This window comes from Prionailurus bengalensis, chromosome A1, assembly GCF_016509475.1.
Source record: "Prionailurus bengalensis isolate Pbe53 chromosome A1, Fcat_Pben_1.1_paternal_pri, whole genome shotgun sequence".
In the NCBI taxonomy this organism is placed as follows: Eukaryota; Metazoa; Chordata; class Mammalia; order Carnivora; family Felidae; genus Prionailurus; species Prionailurus bengalensis.
Genome location: NC_057343.1, coordinates 49,189,763 through 49,210,051, shown reverse-complemented (window position 1 = coordinate 49,210,051; position 20,289 = coordinate 49,189,763).

Sequence of the window (20,289 nt, the reverse complement as noted above, 5' to 3'; positions counted from 1 at the left end):
GGATATTGGCCTGTAGTTCTCTTTTTTTACTGGGTCTCTGTCTGGTTTAGGAATCAAAGTAATACTGGCTTCATAGAATGAGTCTGGAAGTTTTCCTTCCTTTCTATTTCTTGGAATAGCTTGAGAAGGATAGGTATTATCTCTGCTTTAAACGTCTGGTAGAACTCCCCTGGGAAGCCATCTGGTCCTGGACTCTTATTTGTTGGGAGATTTTTGATAACCGATTCAATTTCTTCGCTGGTTATGGGTCTGTTCAAGCTTTCTATTTCCTCCTGATTGAGTTTTGGAAGCGTGTGGGTGTTCAGGAATTTGTCCATTTCTTCCAGGTTGTCCAATTTGTTGGCATATAATTTTTCATAGTATTCCCTGATAATTGTTTGTATCTCTGAGGGATTGGTTGTAATAATTCCATTTTCATTCATGATTTTATCTATTTGGGTCATCTCCCTTTTCTTTTTGAGAAGCCTGGCTAGAGGTTTGTCAATTTTGTTTATTTTTTCAAAAAACCTACTCTTGGTTTCGTTGATCTGCTCTACAGTTTTTTTAGATTCTATATTGTTTATTTCTGCTCTGATCTTTATTATTTCTCTTCTTCTGCTGGGTTTAGGCTGCCTTTGCTGTTCTGCTTCTAGTTCCTTTAGGTGTGCTGTTAGATTTTGTATTTGGGATTTTTCTTGTTTCTTGAGACAGGCCTGGATTGCAATGTATTTTCCTCTCAGGACTGCCTTTGCTGCGTCCCAAAGCGTTTGGATTGTTGTATTTTCATTTTCGTTTGTTTCCATATGTTTTTTAATTTCTTCTCTAATTGCCTGGTTGACCCACTCATTCGTTAGTAGGGTGTTCTTTAACCTCCATGCTTTTGGAGGTTTTCCAGACTTTTTTCTGTGGTTGATTTCAAGCTTCATAGCATTGTGGTCTGAAAGTAAGCATGGTATAATTTCAATTCTTGTAAACTTATGAAGGGCTGTTTTGTGGCCCAGTATATGATCTATCTTGGAGAATGTTCCATGTGCACTCGAGAAGAAAGTATATTCTGTTGCTTTGGGATGCAGAGTTCTAAATATATCTGTCAAGTCCATCTGATCCAATGTCTCATTCAGGGCCCTTGTTTCTTTATTGACCGTGTGTCTAGATGATCTATCCATTTCTGTAAGTGGGGTGTTAAAGTCCCCTGCAATTACCACATTCTTATCAATAAGGTTGCTTATGTTTATGAGTAATTGTTTTATATATTTGGGGGCTCCGGTATTCGGCTCATAGACATTTATAATTGTTAGCTCTTCCTGATGGATAGACCCTGTAACTATTACATAATGTCCTTCTTCATCTCTTGTTACAGCTTTTAATTTAAAGTCTAGTTTGTCTGATATAAGTATGGCTACTCCAGCTTTCTTTTGGCTTCCAGTCGCATGATAAATAGTTCTCCATCCCCTCACTCTCAATCTAAAGGTGTCCTCAGGTCTAAAATGAGTCTCTTGTAGACAGCAAATAGATGGGTCTTGTTTTTTTATCCATTTTGATACCCTATGTCTTTTGGTTGGCGCATTTAATCCATTTACATTCAGTGTTATTATAGAAAGATACGGGTTTAGAGTCATTGTGATGTCTGTATGTTTTATGCTTGTAGTGACATCTCTGGGACTTTGTCTCACAGGGTCCCCCTTAGGATCTCTTGTAGGGCTGGTTTAGTGGTGACAAATTCCTTCAGTTTTTGTTTGTTTGGGAAGACCTTTATCTCTCCTTCTATTCTAAATGACAGACTTGCTGGATAAAGGATTCTTGGCTGCATATTTTTTCTGTCTAGCACCCTGAAAATCTCGTGCCAATTCTTTCTGGCCTGCCAAGTTTCAAAAGAGAGATCAGTCACGAGTCTTATAGGTCTCCCTTTATATGTGAGGGCACGTTTACCCCTTGCTGCTTTCAGAATTTTCTCTTTATCCTTGTATTTTGCCAGTTTCACTATGATATGTCGTGCAGAAGATCGATTCAAGTTACGTCTGAAGGGAGTTCTCTGTGCCTCTTGGATTTCAATGCCTTTTTCCTTCCCCAGTTCAGGGAAGTTCTCAGCTATAATTTCTTCAAGTACCCCTTCAGCACCTTTCCCTCTCTCTTCCTCCTCTGGGATACCAATTATGCGTATATTATTTCTTTTTAGTGTATCACTTAGTTCTCTAATTTTCCCCTCATACTCCTGGATTTTTTTATCTCTCTTTTTCTCAGCTTCCTCTTTTTCCATAACTTTATCTTCTAGTTCACCTATTCTCTCCTCTGCCTCTTCAAGCCGAGCTGTGGTGGTTTCCATTTTGTTATGCATTTCGTTTAAAGCGTTTTTCAGCTCCTCGTGACTGTTCCTTAGTCCCTTGATCTCTGTAGCAAGAGATTCTCTGCTGTCCTGTATACTGTTTTCAAGCCCAGTGATTAATTTTATGACTATTATTCTAAATTCACTTTCTGTTATGTTATTTAAATCCTTTTTGATCAGCTCATTAGCTGTTGTTATTTCCTGGAGATTCTTCTGAGGGGAATTCTTCCGCTTGGTCATTTTGGATAGTCCCTGGCGTGGTGAGGACCTGCAGGGCACTTCCCCTGTGCTGTGGTGTATAACTGGAGTTGGTGGGCGGGGCCGCAGTCAGACCTGATGTCTGCCCCCAGCCCACCGCTGGGGCCACAGTCATACTGGTGTATGCCTTCTCTTCCCCTCTCCTAGGGGTGGGATTCACTGTGGGGTGGTGTGGCTCGTCTGGGCTTGCACCCTGCCAGGCTTGTGATGCTGGGGATCTGGCATATTAGCTGGGGTGGGTAGGCAAGTGCACGGGGGCAGGAGGGGCAGGCTTAGATTGCTTCTCCTTAGGTGATCCACTTCAGGAGGGGCCCTGTGGCAGCGGGAGGGAGTCAGATCCGCTGCCGGAGGAGGTTTGGCTCCGCAGAAGCACAGAGTTGGGTGTTTGCGCGGAGCGAGCAAGTTCCCCGGCAGGAACTGGTTCTCTTTGGGATTTTGGCTGGGGGGTGGGCGGGGGAGATGGCGCTGGCGAGCGCCTTTGTTCCCCACCAAACTGAGCTCTGTTGTCAGGGGGCTCAGCAGCTCTCCCTCCCTTTGTCCTCCAGCCTTCCCGCTTTCCGAGCAGAGCTGTTAATTTCTGACCTCCCAGACGCTAAGTCGCGCTTGCTGTCGGAACACAGTCCGCCCGGCCCCTCCGCTTTTGCAAGCCCGACTCGGGGGCTCTGCTTGGCCGGCGAGCCGCCCCTCCGCCCCGGCTCCCTCCCGCCAGTCCGTGGAGCGCGCACCGCCTCGCCGCCCTTCCTGCCCTCTTCCGTGGGCCTCTCGTCTGCGTTTGGCTCCGGCGACTCCGTTCTGCTAATCCTCTGGCGGTTTTCTGGGTTATTTAGGCAGGTGTAGATGGAATCTAAGTGATCAGCAGGACGTGCGGTGAGCCCAGCGTCCTCCTAAGCCGCCATCTTGCCCAGGAAAATCTAAAATCAATATTTAGTATACTGTAATTTTAGATATTAGAAACTTCGAGAATTAAAGTGTTGCATCTCACTGTAAAAACAAAATTGTCAAAGTTGTTTTAAGAGTGCTTTTCTTCTTCTCATCAACATGGAAGAAGCATCTTTTTTATGCGTTGGTCAGTTGTCATATTCCCTCCTAAGTGTGAATCAGCTTCTAACACTTTATCCTTTGTGCTTTCAGTGTCAGAAATTTCTTCAAGAATTCCTTTAATGTGAAGCTTTTTTTTTTTGACTTTGTCACTTCTTCTGGGACATCTTTGTCCTTCCATCACAACCACTTTCCTCAGTACAGATAAGCTCACCTTTGCTAAGTGCCTCTGGCCCCCCATCTAGAGAGTCTCAGCCAGTGGCAGCAGTCAACATTCCTTTAGCCAGCCATTTCTCCTATGATTCTGTTTGTATTCAATTCCAATCTCACTTTCAGCGTTATGTTGTTTCATTTCCTTGCTACACTTTCATCATTGATAGCCAATTCTTTCATTTATCCATTTTGTAAAATACCATCATACAGTCTGTGCACACAATGAATGACAGACGTGCGATGACCAATCACCAACAAGTCTTAAAAGAAGCAACATGGTTGGTCACTGATTGTGATGCACTGAAGAGTTAGCAAAGTTTGTGCTTTATACAATTACTCGTAGTTTATATAACCTGATAAATGACAGCCAAATTGTGTTGTTGAGGAACTGGTGTTATTTAATTGACCCATGATAAATGAATTCATGCATAGTGGAATAATGAAAGTCAAAGACTGCTTGTGTATAAAGACATGGAGACCTTAAACGTAGATTAATAAAAGCACAGTGCATCCAGGAATGGCCAGTCTACTTGGAGCCAAGGTTGTAAGAGGAAAATGGAGGTCAGACACCATCAGCAGCAATGGGGCTTAAGACAAAATTGAGAAGGTTAAATTTGGCAAAAAATTCGCGTGTAACTGTTGCTGTCCTGCCTGGGAATAAACTGCTCTTAACTCCATTCCTACGTTACCTAGTTCTTTCCCCATTCTCATCAGAGGTTAACCAGGACATCAGAACTACAGTCCTCAAGTCACTCTTTCTATTCCATCATTTTAACCTGGTCTTTGTGCTGAGTCTGAGAATTGCTAACTGACATCCACTCCTCTGTGCCAGCACGTAGCTTTCTCTTTATAGCCACCTAGAAATGATTGCAGGGGCCAACTCTGGGCTGTCTCAACATTTTTGTTAAGGAAATGTCTTTGCTTTTCCCCCGTGTACTGAGAATCACAAACACTGGCGTTAAGTGTGGTCATCTATAAGTGACTCCAGCTGTATAGCAGAAGAGTGAGAAAAGCCCAATGGACTCAGTCAAGCCCTGTGTTTCAGTTCCTATTTCACCTGTTGCTTTCCTTGAGTAACACATTTCACTTCTCTAATTTGAAGTTCCCACCCTGATAAAAAAAAAAAAAAAAAGATCTCAGACCTCTTAGATATACTTCTCCAAAGGCTGTGACTACCTAGGGCTTACTGTGTGTTTTCTCAAAAATTATACTTTATCTGTAGGCATGCAGCAAGAGGGATAAAGAAAGATTGAAAAGCCAAATAGAATTCTGCTCTTAAGAACTGATGAAGGCTCACTTGACATTCATTTTCAGAAGCAATGGCTCTTTCTCCAGAATAATCTTGAAGAGTTTTTGTGAGTTTTCTCCTTCCCAATACCTGCCGAGCAGCTGGGTCTAATGATCTATACAATAGTGAAGTTCTGCTTTAGTTCTTGATTGCTGATTTCCTTTAGCAATTCCCTAGCAACAAAATGCAACAGCAGTTGCACTGAAAACTCCACCGCAGTTCTTTTCACAGAAGAGAAAGAACATAGGATGTGGACAAAAATACTATTTTTCTCACTTAGTGTTAAATAGTTTAATTGCGAAATACATACGTACATATATGTATTAAAATATATAGAAACAGACTCAAGGGACAGAGAATAAACAATAATCATTTAAAATAAAAAATAAGGGGTGCCTAGGTGGCTCAGTCCGTTAAGCATATGACTTGGGTTCAGTGAGTTTGAGCCCCACATCAGGCTGGCATGTGGAGCCTACTTGGGATTCTCTCACTCCCTCTCTCTCTCTTCTCCTCCCCCACTTGCACTTTCCCTCTCTCTCGTCAAAATAAATAAACTTTAAAATAATAATCATAAGATTAAAAAATAAAAGTTGAAGTTTTTAGAAGATGCTGACAGAAGAATCTTACATGAGTGTGGTAAAAATATGGAGCAGGAATAAAGTTAACTTAGAGAATTTGTAGGAGAGAGAAATCAAAGGTCGAGATGGTGATGTGTGAATAGAGGCTAGAGATGGGCATTCAAAAGCTAACCCTGACTTTGCACTCTCCAAGACATGATAATGTGATTATGTTAGGCGCCACAGTTGGAAGCCAAGAGACAGAAAACACAAGGCATTATCTTTGTGTCCACAAACATGTATAGTGCAACTTGGAAATACAAAGGAACAAAGTTATTTGAAACAAGCAACTTGAATTGCTTGGGTTTAGGAATCCTGCATAATGAGCTACTACTAATGGCCATGGAATTTAAGAGATTTTTCTCTTTAGACTGATTCTTGATTTGAAGAATTTCTCAAAAATACAGAAACAAAGGCAGAATATAAAGTTTGATCATTTCCTTTCACTGTATTTTTTTTATCAAATTTAACAGTATAAATGCTGCTTTTTTGTTTTTCACTGGGAAGGTACAGCACTTGAAAATAAGGTTGAGTGCCTGAGACAGCAGGAAGGGAAAGAACCACATCCCAAAACAATGTTCTTCCACTGCATTTTTAAAGAAGTTTCTGTCTACCCTAATGCCATGTTTTTTCTTCAGTCTTAAAGTTTTTCAAAATATGACTAAAGTAATAGTGTCATCTGAATTTCAGTACGTCTTGCCAGTTAAAGTTTGGCTCTACCAAATAGAGGGAATAAACTAAAGGTCATTGCTGTTCTTACTTACCAACAAACTAGAAAAGCCAAATAAACCAAAAAAAAGAAAAAAGAATAAAAAAGGCAATTGGATAGTTTGGCTGATTCTCAAATTGGCAGGGATGTTTAGTTTGTTTTTAGTCAGGATTTTCTAAAATTGCTCCCTTCTCAATAGCCTCTGGCCATTAGCATAGTAAAAAGAATGGGCAGTACTCTGGAAATCAATTAGAATTATAAAAATGCACTCATTGCAAAGCCTTTAGGCACATGTACAAAATAAACATGTAATCTTACTCCTGAGAAACTATTTTACGGATCTTCTCAACTCATTAGAATTTTCTCAAGTGGCCTGAATGAGATGTGTTAAGAGGATCATTATTGCTTCAGATCCCACGAAGATGATTTTTACAGGGATAGGATAAGAAGAGAGTATCAAGACTTCAGATCCTCACAGAAAAGACTACCATTTAAGTTTTAAGAAATAGATTTCCCATAAAAGAGACCATGAGTTCCAAACAACTGACTTGAAGTTAGAGTATATCATACAAATTAAGGTTGGTGTCTACATTTTGTAGCCCTAACTGTACTATGCAATTTAAATGTCCAGTAACTTAGAAGTGCTACAATTTGTGATGAAAAAGATGAGGTTATTTCCATTTTGAGATCATTTTTCTGTAGGTTTCTGTTGAAGCCATGGCGATTATAACTGATCAGTATTTGGGGTTGCAAAAAATTTTTTTCAATGAATTCCACATATACAGGTCTACTCATATAAGCCAAAGAAAGAAAAGGATGGAAACATAGTAGACTAGAAACTCATTAAGGACAGACAAATTCTTCCCACACCTAGGAGATCAATAGCTATACAAGTGCTATGGAGTCATGGGCTTATTTTTCTTCTTTATGAACACTTCACTTAGTTGGCAAATGTTGTTAAACTTTACTATCGTCTGCTGGTTGAAACTGCTTTAGGGGCACCTGGGTGGCTCAGTTGGTTGGGCATCTAGCTGCAGCTCAGGTCATGATCTCACAGTTCATGGGTTTGAGCCCATGTCAGGCTCTGTGCTGACAGCTCAGAGCCTGAAGCCTGCTTCTGATTCTGTCTCCCTCTCTCTCTCTGCCCCTCCCCACTCAGTCATGTGTGAGTGTGCGTGTTCAACCTCCCTCTCTCTCCCTTTCGCTCTCTCTCTCAAAAATAAACATTAAAAAATAAAAAGAAATAACAAAGAAATAGCTTTAAGATTTCCTACAACCTGTTTTATCTCCTTTAGAGTCCTTTAAGTTTTAATATGTAAAGAATCACATTCTTTTTTAAATTAAAAGATATATACATTTTTAAAAACATAATACGGCATGTCTTTTGCAAACACTGTACCCACAAGGACAAAATTAATGGAAAGACTCATCTTTGGAGTTATTTTACTTAAATTTATCCTCCTCATTTAAGTTGTGGCATACTATGTTTCTTGCAATTATTGCTTCTATGTCCATCGAATCACAACACGGCATGAATTTCATTTTCTCCACTTGGATTTATTAAGTTCTCTAAGAGCTGAAATTGTACCTTCTAATTATTTTGTATGATACCTAACCATAAGGTAATAGAACTAATGTTTTTAATTGTATTGAAGTACAACCTATATGTAGAAATGTACACAAATCACCAATGCAGAGTGCTCTCTATTCCAACCTATAGAATACATCCATGTAACCACCTATCAAATCAATCCACAGAACACTACCACCATCCCGGGAAGCTCTCTTCATACTCCCTTCCACCATTTCACTCAACCAAGGGTAGTTAGTCACTGTCTTGGCTTCCTCACATACATCATAGATTAATTCTGCCCAATTTTGAACACTAAATAAATAAAATCATATATTATGTACTTTGTGTCTGGCTTTTTGTTGCTGTTGCTGCTCATCATGTTTGTGAGATCCATCCCTGTTGTGTGTAGTTTCTGTTCATTGATGCTCATCTTTATGTAAGATTCTAATGAGGGAATATCTTGACTGGCATTGACATTCTATTTTCAAAGTGATTTAGGAAACACTATGTTAAATTTATGAGTCAGAATTATTTGGTCTTCTCCGTATGGCTTGCTACTAAAACTGTATAAGATATATGTAGTAACACTATAATAGTTGACCCTTGAACAACATGGGTTTGAATTGCGTGAGTTCACGTATTTGTTGAATTTTTGGAAAATTACAGTACAGTAAATGTATTTTCTATTCCTTATGATTTCATTAATAACATTTTCTTTTCTCTAGCTTACCTTTTTGCAAGACTGCATATGTATTCTATATTATAGATTATAAACAGTTTTTATAAGTCTATACGTATTATATAACATATAAAATATATGTTAATCAACTGTTTATGTTATCAATAAGGCTTTGGGTCAACAATAGGCTGTTAGTAGTTAAGTTTTTGGGGAGTCAAAAGTTACACACAGATTCTCAATTACACACGAACAAGGGTGTTGGCATCCCCAACCCCCATGTTGTTCAAGGGTCAACTGTATATCATTATAAGCTATCTAATAAAAATAATAATACATAATAATATAGGTATCTATCTATATATAATAATACTACATATCAGTATATATATGTATCAGCATTATAAATTTAATGCTTTGTTTTAAATCTCAAGATGAAGGTGACTTTCTTCTTTTTATCCTTTATGTTTCCCATAATTTCCCTCTGAAATTCTTTACTTGCTTATTTTTCAATAAATAAGTGTTGATTGATTACAAATCAACTGTGAATCATCTTCTTCCCTTTTTTTTTCAAAACCAAATCTGCAAAGTAGTTCACTGTAGTTCTTACTTTAAAAAAATTTTTTTAATGCTGAGATTCCAATACAAGGCTCCATCTTTTATTACATAAAATTTAGTTATCAGCTGTGGTCATCATGTACTTTGAAAATAAAAATATATATATATATTGGTTAGGCCCTCTGCCAAACACCACATTTACCCCCTCCCCATATACTTTCAACTGCTATGCTATCTTTTGGAAGTCCTGGGGTACCTGAGAATTCATGGGGGCTTAACTTGGTTACCTCTAACTACAATTTCTCATTATCAGTGAACTCGCAGTCTAACTTATGTTACTATCACCCTTGGCAGAGACTGCTAATTATCCCCCAGTCTCCATTTTCTCTCTTATTGTTTGAAGTAGAATCCCCCTTTTAACCATTTTTCAGCAAGGCACTCCATTGGTTGGGTAGAGACTACATTTCCCAAACTCTTTTGTATCCAGATATGACGATTTGACTAAGTTCTGGCCAGCGATATTTAAGAGGAAGCGATGTTTGCAAAATTTGAATCCTGTCCTTCAAAAGGAAAGCTATTTGCCTTTCCAATGTCTTTCTTACTTTCTGTGGTCTGGGGAAAGGTAACAATGGAACAGTCAACTTGGACCCAGAAGTGCTCACTAAACTAACTTGGGTCCCTTGATGGCCTTGTGCAGAATCGCCTGCCTGAAATGGTCTGGTGACCTACGCATGGACTGTAAGATGAGAGAGAATTGAACTTCTGCTTTATTTAAACCACTGTGTTTGGGTTTTCTTTACTACAGAAAGTCAGGTTGTATTCTATATGATTCAGTGCTCAAATCTGTTCTCTTTCCTCTGTCCCACATGGGTTAAGGCATGGAATAAAGGTCCTTTACCTTGATTTTGTGAAAATGCTACTCAGGAAGCAATAGATGTTTATTGAAAACTTGGAGATAACAGCACTAGTAGCATTAGACACAGAACAGTTCTGCTAAGAGCCTAATATAAGATTTTAGATACCACTTTCCATACAAAAGTATCCAAATCATATCTACTGTTACGGATTGAATTGTGTCTCTCAAAACGATGTATTAAAGTCTTAACCCCTGACGCCTCTGAATGTGACCTTATTTGGAAATAGAGTCTTTGCAGAGGTAATTAAGTTAAGGTGAGGTCATCCAATAGGACTGGTGTTCTTGTAAGAAGAGGAAAACATCATATGAAGATTCTGACATAGGGAGAATACCATTTGACAACAGAGGTGGGGGTTGGAGTAGTGTAGCTGCAAGCCAAGGAACACCAAGAATTTTTAAAGATGCCAGAAGCTCGAAAAAGGCAAGGAAGGGTTCTTCTCTGTAGGTTTCAGGAACATGATCCTACCGATACCTTTGGACTTCTAGCTTCCAGGATAAATGTGACAATCCATTTATCTTGTTTTAAGTCATCCCACTTGGGATACTTTACTAGGGCAGCCCTAGCAAACTAACACACAGCCACAAGAAATTTCTCACTCACCACCTACTCCCTCCCTAAGGTCCCCAAGCCTCTCATCAAGATGCAATTCCTATCTATCCCCAAAATATTCTCTCTCCCCAACTCCCCAGTGTTCTTAGATAACTACGGATAGAGATTTCACAATTCCATTTCAGTTTGTATAATTCTGAGAAAAAAATTTTAGGGATTTTATTTCTTAAAGTTTCTAAGAGCAAAAAAAGACATGATTGTGTGATAACTGAGATTAAGAAAACATTGAATTCCTCCAAAATATCCCCGAGCATGCATTTGGCACATACTTTTTGTCACTTGTGCCATTTCTGTGGTAAAATCTCTTGCCAAAATTTCTAAGTTCAAAATAATATGTTTTCATATTCTAATGATATAGTCATATATACATTATTTCTATATATTTACATATGAAGTCATATATATGTATAATGATGTAGTCATATATATTCGTACTCTGAAAAAAACTCAATTATTTTCAAAATCCAAGTTTTGGTATGACTTTGATTTCCTAAGTATGTGCATGCGTGTATGTATGTGTGTGTGTGTGTGTGTGTGTGTGTATTCAAATTGAATAGAGCTGAACCTGATTGAATTAAATCTAATTGAATCATGGAACTATGCTATGCTTTTTAGTGAAGGTTATCTATAGAATAGAAAAAAAATGTAACTTTAAAAGATACTGTTTTTATCATGGGCACACGTTTATTATTAAATAATCAGCTCATCGTTGTCATGTTACTTCACCATTGTTCTTTACTAGAATCCTTCCAGCAAGCAAAAAATATATGATTTTATTCCCTGGTGATTCGTTATGTTAGGAAGTGCAATCGAAGTGATACATATTTTACAGCTGGCTCATTAGAACAAAGAAGGTCAATGTCCTTCTTGGATAGTTTCTGATCTCCATTTCTGTGCAGTTCAGCTAATGTTACATAGAATTTCTGGGCCTTAAAGTACTGATTATGTCAATGTCCTGTAATCTTTAAACATGACCAGAACATAGTAGACAGTTGTGGTATTAGAAATGATATGCTCAGTTATGCAAAGAATAAATGAATGATATTTTTTTTTATCTCAGTATAAATTCTGACATAGCTAGGAGACCAACTTATCTTTTCAGTGTTTCAGCTCCATTTTGCTAGGCTTTTAACAGTAAATCTTTCTACAGTGTAAGCAAATATATGTAAATATGTGTATATGTAAATGTAAGTGTTGGTTACAATTCTCATCTCCCTCTATCTCTGATCATTCACAAAAATATTTTATTTATGGAAATATGATTTCCTTAGACAAAAAAATGCCACCAGACTCATCTATAGGCATAATTGTCAGTAGAAACAGTTTGTATTTTTCCCTCTCAATTTCCACTTCATATGTCCCCTCCCCTTACTCATATGTTAGTTCCCGGGCTGCTCATCACCCTTAACCTAGGTCTAAACTCTGCACATCTGTGTCTTTCTTGACCCTTTCCTCACTACTCCTCATTTTCCATGCAAAGTTTTTGTTCTCTGCTCCATTTTCTTAGGCTCCCGATTGTTTCATTCTTCACAATATTGTCAAAAAAGTTGTCATATACACTTATTTCTGCATTTCCCACTAATTCTCTAACACATGTCCAGTCTAACTTCTTTCTGATAAGTTCATCAGAATAACTCTCATGGAGGACATTGATGACCTCTATTGCCAAATACAGAGTTTCAGTTCTTATGATGGCCAAGGCCACATCCACCATCATTGACTATTCCTTCTTTTTTTAATGTTTATTTATTGTGAGAAAAAGGGAGAGCAGGGAAGGGACAGAGAGAGCAAGTTTTGTGCCACCAGTGCAGAGCCCGATGCAGGGCTCAGACCCACAAACCATGAGATCATGACCTGAGTCAAAACCAAGAGTTGGATGCTTAACTGACTGAGCCCCCAAATGCACCAGTTGTTCCTTCTTACTTGAACAGTCCCTTCCCTTGACTTTTGTGGTCCAGCACTGCCCTGACTGAAGTGCCTCAGGATTTTTTTCTGCTGATGCTATTCTCTCTCTGTGATCTTCTCACACTCATGCCTTCTGTTACATCTAGAATTATGCATGTATGTAATGAGATGCCCCATGATGGAAGGAATATGGAATAGTCAGGCTGGTTGTGCAGAGGGAGTTAAAATTATAAAACCAAAAGTAGTAAGACTCTATCATGGTAATAAGAATGAAAATTCTATGAAATGATGACAAATAGAAAGAATATACAATGTGGAAAAAGGGTACAGACATAAAGGAAGAGAAGGAGGAGAGATTGTCACAGAGAGCCAGAATAGGAGTAGTGGAAAGGGATTTATGTTGCTTTTTCCCTCCGTCTTGCTATTTCATACAATTTTTCCAGCAGTGAGCTTTAGAATGAGAAACTTCAGGGGCGCCTGGGTGGCGCAGTCGGTTAAGCGTCCGACTTCAGCCAGGTCACGATCTCGCGGTCCGCGAGTTCGAGCCCCGCGTCGGGCTCTGGGCTGATGGCTCAGGGCCTGGAGCCTGTTTCGGATTCTGTGTCTCCCTCTCTCTCTGCTCCTCCCCCGTTCATGCTCTGTCTCTCTCTGTCCCAAAAATAAATAAAAAAACGTTGAAAAAAAATTTTTTAAAAAAAATAAATAAATAAAATAAAATGAGAAACTTCAGAGACAGGGACAAATTAGGTAGACTAGATAAGCATGGAACAGTGAGAAGTACCTAAAGGAAAGTGATATAATTTAGGATCTGCAAAACAGGAGGAGAAGAAACCAGAATAATGTGTGGCAACAGCATCTGTGATAGAAAAAGGGCATCTCTGCTGAGGTAACAATTATATATATATACAAATATATATACTTTGTTAATTAGGGTAATTCTAGCAGTTGGAACAAATGAATCTGAAAGATGTATAATGACTCGTGTACAAGAGAAATTATTTCTCACTTACATAAAGACCAAAACGAGTGTGCCTGACTAATGGACAGCTCCCTCCAAACAGGGACGTGGGCTTCTTCATGTTTTGGTTTCTCCATCTTCAGAACACAACTTCCAGGGTCCCTGTGCTCATCTGCACCAGTCCAGCAAAAAAACAAAAAACAAAAAACAAACAAAAAAAAAACCACACACAAAAAAAAAAAAAAAAAAACACACACAAAAAAAAACAAAAAAACGTAAAAGCATGGAGGATCCTGCGTGGGCAGATTTCGTGGACTAAGGGTGGAAGTGGAATACATCTGATCCACCCACATTTCAGTGAGCAAAAATCAGTTAAATGGCGGTGCCTAACTGCAAGGGCAGCTGGGAAATAGAGTCCAGCCATGTACCCAGGGGCAGAGGAAACAGGCTTATCGAATACTAGTAAGTCTCTGACACACATTGTAAATGAGAAGGCTTATGCTTCCCAAAAAGTACACTTGAAGTACAATGTATTCATCAGTGGCTAGAGGTTTATTTGCAACAGAAGGGCAAGGGGCATGTTGAGATGTGGCAGTGCAGGTGAGTCCGTTTGAAATTGAGGGACCCCACATAGTTCTGTCTTAAGACTTTTGTGCACCACAGTGTGTTACGTTTGATACTTTCCCTATTATCCATCACACAGTATCAATGTATATACAGGAATATTTGGTGTGCCTTTCTATCAGTGTTTTCCCACTTCAAGCCAAAAAAAAAAAAAAAAAAAAAGAAAAAGAAAAAGTTCTTTAACTTCTAAAAAAAAAAGATCCATCTCATTCCCCAAGGTTTCAGACTTCTTTGCACCTCAGAGCCACATCTGTCAATGGATTAACTGAGAAACAAAGAAAACACTGGGTATTCATTAGCTCTAGAAGGAAATTACCCTGCCACTTCGGCAATTGCAAATGCCATCATTCTCCTGTGGTGATAGAAGATCATTTAAAACCAGTTTCTCACTAACTGAGATGACAATGAAAACAAGTTAGCCCTGCTGGCTAATTCGTTTTTTTTACGTGAATTTTGGACCATGAGGCATTGACCTTTCCCAGTCAACATGACTCTTACATTTTGGAAATACGTATGGGGAAAGCATACAGCTGCAGGTATGCGTGCAAATGGCATACATATATTTTTCAATAAGCAATTGACAAGCATGGTCTGCGCAGAAAAAGTGTTGAGGAGATGTTAGTTGAGTTGATTAGGAGTTCGTACAGCACGCTATATCTTTCACTGGCTCGGAAATGGATTCCAGGCATTTACTTTTATGTATCTGTAAACGTAGTATAATTCATACACAAAGATATTTGGTACTTTTTTGTCCACATGAACTACATTCACTAAAATAAAGTTGATCTTTCTTACTTTTGAAATAGAAATAATGAAAGGAAAGAAATTCTAGAAATGAGTTCAATGACAAAGGGAAGCAAGGCTCACACATTCTAAAAACGGCATCCTTATCTTTTAATTATTCATTCCTTTAGTCAATAAATCTTTCAAGATCTCATAGAACCTTGTTAATCAAAGTGTAGTCTGCAGAGCAGCAACAGGGGCATCACTTGTAGCTTGTTAAACATGCACCATCTTAGGATCTAACTCAGCTTTCTGGAATTAGAACTGTTTTTAACAAGATCCGCAGGTGACTTATGCACATTAAAGCCTGAGAAGTACCGCATACATAACACTCTATATACAGTCTTCCGCATCAACAGTCACTAGTCAGCACTAAGCAAGTAGACATAGAACCTGTAGAGAACCACTGGTCTATAGGTTTTGGACAGTCACAACTGAAGGAATGCTACTAGCATCTAGTGAGTAGAGGCCAGGGATACTATTAAATATCCACCGATGCACATGACAGCCCCCACGAAAAAGAATTGTCCTGCCTCAGATGTCACTCAAGTGCTGATGAGAAGCCAAAGGCAGGGGTTCACAAACTTTGGCAGGAGTCAGGATGACCTAGAAGGCTTGTTAGAACACAGATGGAGGGGACCATCTCCAGAGTTTCTGATTTTAGGTCTAAGGTGGAGCCTGAGAATTTGTTTTTGTCAACTTCCTAGATAATTCCGGGGCTGTCAGTCCTGAAGCCACACTTTGAGAAACACCGGTATAGAGTGACAGGAGACACTACTTGGCCCAATGCGGTCTTTTGCTCTAGCCTCCTGATGGCCCGGGAAATTCCTGGCAAGTTAACTAGAGCCCAACATGCCTTGACAGTTATGGCCTGATGAGAAGCTGGACATCTCTTTCAAAGTGAAATCTCTTTGAGGGTTGCTGAGGGTGGGGGTGGGGTGCAGGCAGGACCGAGTCAACAGAGAAGATACAGTGCCATTGTCATTTACAGATGATACCAGATGGCAGCTAAATTCAGAGTCCAGACTGCCTGAAGGGCTTGCTAATTACAAGAGACTTCAGCTGCAGGAAACACCCTAATCACCCCAGTGGCAGCTGGGCAGCCCCAGGGAAGGCCCTATTGCCAGTAAAAATTTTTGTTTGGTATAAAGTAGTACTTGAAGGGTAAAAATGACAATTTTGATTTGAACCGCATTTAATAAAGAGGGGGAGGCAGGGGAGGGAGAGGGAAAAAGAAAACATTTATGATGGGGATGATAAGGAGTGAATAAGGGGAACAGGTAGGTTCAATTAGCTAGGAATTCGAAGAGGGAAGGGGCTGAGCAGCTAGAGCCCAGGCTGGACCCTGAGGGACCCCTGCCCCCACCATTGCCCCAGGGATCCCATACACCACACCCTGTAGGAAGGCCATGGCCACTTTTACAGCAAAGACTTCAAGGTGGAATTTGTGGTTTCTACTTACCACCTGCTGTATGCCCTCTACTTTCTGTTCACCCTTTCAAAAAAAGCTAGTGATTTCATACCTTCAGGAAGGAAGGAAGATGTCTTCTGCTTTGTTTAATCAGCTAACTGCCTTTCTTTGGTTGGCAACCAGCAATGAGACAATTTTGTTCTATGGGCTGCATTTAGCAAAACCCCAGGACTGTGAATGAGGGAAGAGCAGCAGGGAAGGGGAAAACTACCCGAGCAGCTGTTTCTGGGCTACACCCCAAGCCATGGGGTTTGAGCCAAGTTCACGATATTCTCCTCTGCTGGAAATTTGAACAAAATTTCCTGCAAAGTGGGAGTAAATTGGAGCAATGCATCTATAGTAAAATTGTTTACTGTCTAATATAGTGGGATACAAAGTTTTTAAATAGATTTTCTTCTTTTGAAATTTGATTTTCTAACAAAAAATAGTAGCGATGAAATGCCAAGGATGTTCACATTCCAAAACCACTTCTGACTTTATTCTGTGCCCCTCTATCGTGCCCTGAAATTTTGTGAAGAGTACGGAGAGAGGTACAATCCATTCCCAGAGAGAAAACACTAATTAATAGTCCTTCTCAAACTCACCTTTATTTATTTTTCTTCGCCAGGTCCCTTTAAGCTCATGCCCAATACAGCACAGTCCCAGCAGAGGGATGCCTGGGATCCCCTTTCCTGTCTCTGTCCCACCCACCTATTCCACCTCTCTGCAATACCACTAAGACTGTAGTCACACTTTGGGAAGGCACTGGGCACCCAGCTTCCCAGGAGCGTGGGGCAGAAGTTCCCATACAGGCCACCTCGCTCGAAGGCACCCATCTTTCAGATTCTTCACAACTGTGATGCTATCAGTCAAACTAAACTTTCCTATGTTAATGGAGCAGTGAGCCCATAGCTCATTGTCATAAAAGTCCCCTTTCTTATTAGCATGAAGGACGATTTCCTGTCCACAACATAAGAAGCTTGGAAGTCACCACTCTGTGCTAACAAGTCAAAAGGCTGAACAAACTGAAAAATAATTCCTCTTAGATCTGTAAATGAAGGGAGGTCACCGGACCGGCCGCTGGCCCCAAAATTGGAGCAACCAATTTTGTTGTGTTCAATTTTGTTGAGCAACCAATATTCTGTTGTGAAGACAGAGAATCACAACTTACTGGAATAGAATCCCACAGGCTGAAACCTCCCTGAAAATCAGGGCAAAAATATTAGCATGAAGACATGCAGTAGAGGAAAAGGAGCACCACCCCCAGGCCACTGGCCTTTTATTCAGCGATGCATCGCTATTCTACTTCCTGCCCTCTTTCCCCAGCCCTGATGTACCCCTGGTGTTTTACTGTGGCTACTAAAACTTTGATTTTATAATCTTTGAATTAAAGGGCATTCTTTACACACATGAGAAAGGGGGTTTAAACTCGTTTTTCCTATATAAGTCATTCCTAAACTTAGGCTCATTTCTTATGAGCAAACTTTCTTCACCTAGAAGCTAGAATTTGGTCACTGACTGATGAATAAAATAGCATCAAATTCTCCCATCAAGCTCTTGCTATAAAACTCCAGGAATATCACTATTCAGTGTGCCACCAAACCCCATGTTCTTGTATTGTTTCCCCTAAAAACCATATCATCGGCACAGAAAAAGCTTCTACCTCCTTTATGGGCATGTGTGCATTGGGGGTACGTCAAAGCAACTGGAAAAACAGCAAGGGCCGAGTTGCAGCTGCTACCAAACCCAGGTATCCTTGTATTGTTAATATCTGGCTAATAAAAACACAAAGCTCACAGTTATGTGTAGTATTCCAGCATGAACACATCACACACATATCAACCTAACAAACTTGAGCTTCATTTTTAATGGACAGAGTGTAGATTTTGTAAAGACAATAAAGGGTAACTTCTAAATGCTGCCACATATCCTATGTAGCTAAACAAAAGGATTGGGATAAGATGCAGCCAATAATGTTTCAAATTTTAGGCTATATTTTTCAAGTAAGAGATCTAGAAGTAAGATCTTACCCTGTCTCAAAGGTTTGGATACACTGGAAATTCTCCATTCCCTTTGCTGAAGATGACCATCACTTGCAGAGGTTTAATGACTCCTGGCTCTAGAACTTACATATTTAAATGTTGTATTATGAATCCGTCACTGTGTATTTCCATTGTCTCCCCACCAACCACTCCATGCAACCTCCCTCTAGTTAGGGGGTAGAACGCATTAAGTTTTGCTTAGTTTGAGAGAGACAGGGAAGGCAGGTAGTGCATCTGAACAAGCAAAAGGAATCATTAATGATGCTCAGCCAAGGTTAGAGTGCTGAGAATTTATAGTAGTTAAATAATGTTCAAGCATATGGAAATGTATTTTTTTTTAAGAACAAAATGTATACATTATTTTGTAGTGGCTCAAAAAGTTTTGTTCTAGTCATTCCCTTGGAATGGAAAATTTTTACCAGACTAATAGGTATAATGTATTTCTGTGAAAGAGAAACATCTTTTATTAAGTAAGAAGGATCTACTGGAAGCACTGATGTCTCAATATTAATCAGTTAACCATTTGAAACTGTTTAAAAATTCTAAACAGCAGCTTGGTGCATAACAGAGATGAAAAATATTTTCATAAGGCAAAGTGGGATAAAACACTGGCTCAGTATGCTAATTTTCCCCAGAGGCTTAATTTTCTTATTCTTCTGAATCCAAATCTTTGTTATAGTGCATATCTCTGGGTGTATTTGGTGTTTGAATCTTTATGGCTGAGCATAATTGACCCTTAAAAATAGAGTAATTTTCTACCTCACACACACATAGGCACACTCTCAATTCTATAGCAAAAAAAAAATGAGAAGTGTTACCAAAAGCCTTTATATTACCAATTAAAATCTTAACGGGAAAAGATAAGAGAGGAAAAATATATTTTAAATTCAAATCATCCAATCATCCATTTCTTACTAAGATTCCCCTACAGTCCCTCAAGGACCTCTTCCAGCCTTCCTATGCTTCTGCCAAGGTATGTCAGCCTCATTTCTTTTTCTCTTGGTTTTGATTTAACTAATTTCTTCTTTGACTCAACCTCAAGCCCTGGGTAATGCGTAATTTTCATTGGCTTTGGAGGGCACCAAGCAGGGAGCAGACAAAAGAGAGGACTGAATGAGTTCCTGAAGTCAGGTTCCTACATGAAGAGTGTGACCCCCACAGCTTCAAGCCACTGTTGTCTGAATTCCAAACCCATTCCGCCTCTTCCATTGGCTTCTAATCTGCTGGTTTTCACAGATACATTAATTGTGAGGGTGTCGGTTTTCAAGAGCTGGAGATAGAGGGATGGCAATAGGTCATGGTAAAATACCAAAAAGTTCACTGTTCTTTCTGATACTCAGTCATTTTTCTCGAATAATTGCTGCTTACGTTGTTGCAAATCTTTGGTTAATTTTCAGAGTTCTGAAAAAGTTTTCATAAAAAAGAAAAGAAGACTTCCAGGAGCTACTTTCAGTAAATTTGCTCATTTCTGTTTTGTTCATTTAGTCTTAGTTTCTAATGTGAGTTTATTGTTAAGAATTGTGATCTTATCTCTGCTGATTAAGCAGAAAAGATATTTCCCCATTCCAGTTGGGTAGTCATTGGCTCACACCTGATTATGTGCTGTGGTGATAGCCTGTGGAAAATTCCAGAAGCAAGGAAGGACAGATGTGCAATGGGCACCGAGGGAAAGTAGACAGGGCAAGCCAGGAGAGTTAGTGTCTGTCTGTGCTGGTCTGTCCTCCATACTGTTATGAGAGAAATAATCTGTAACATTCCTAGAAATAAGA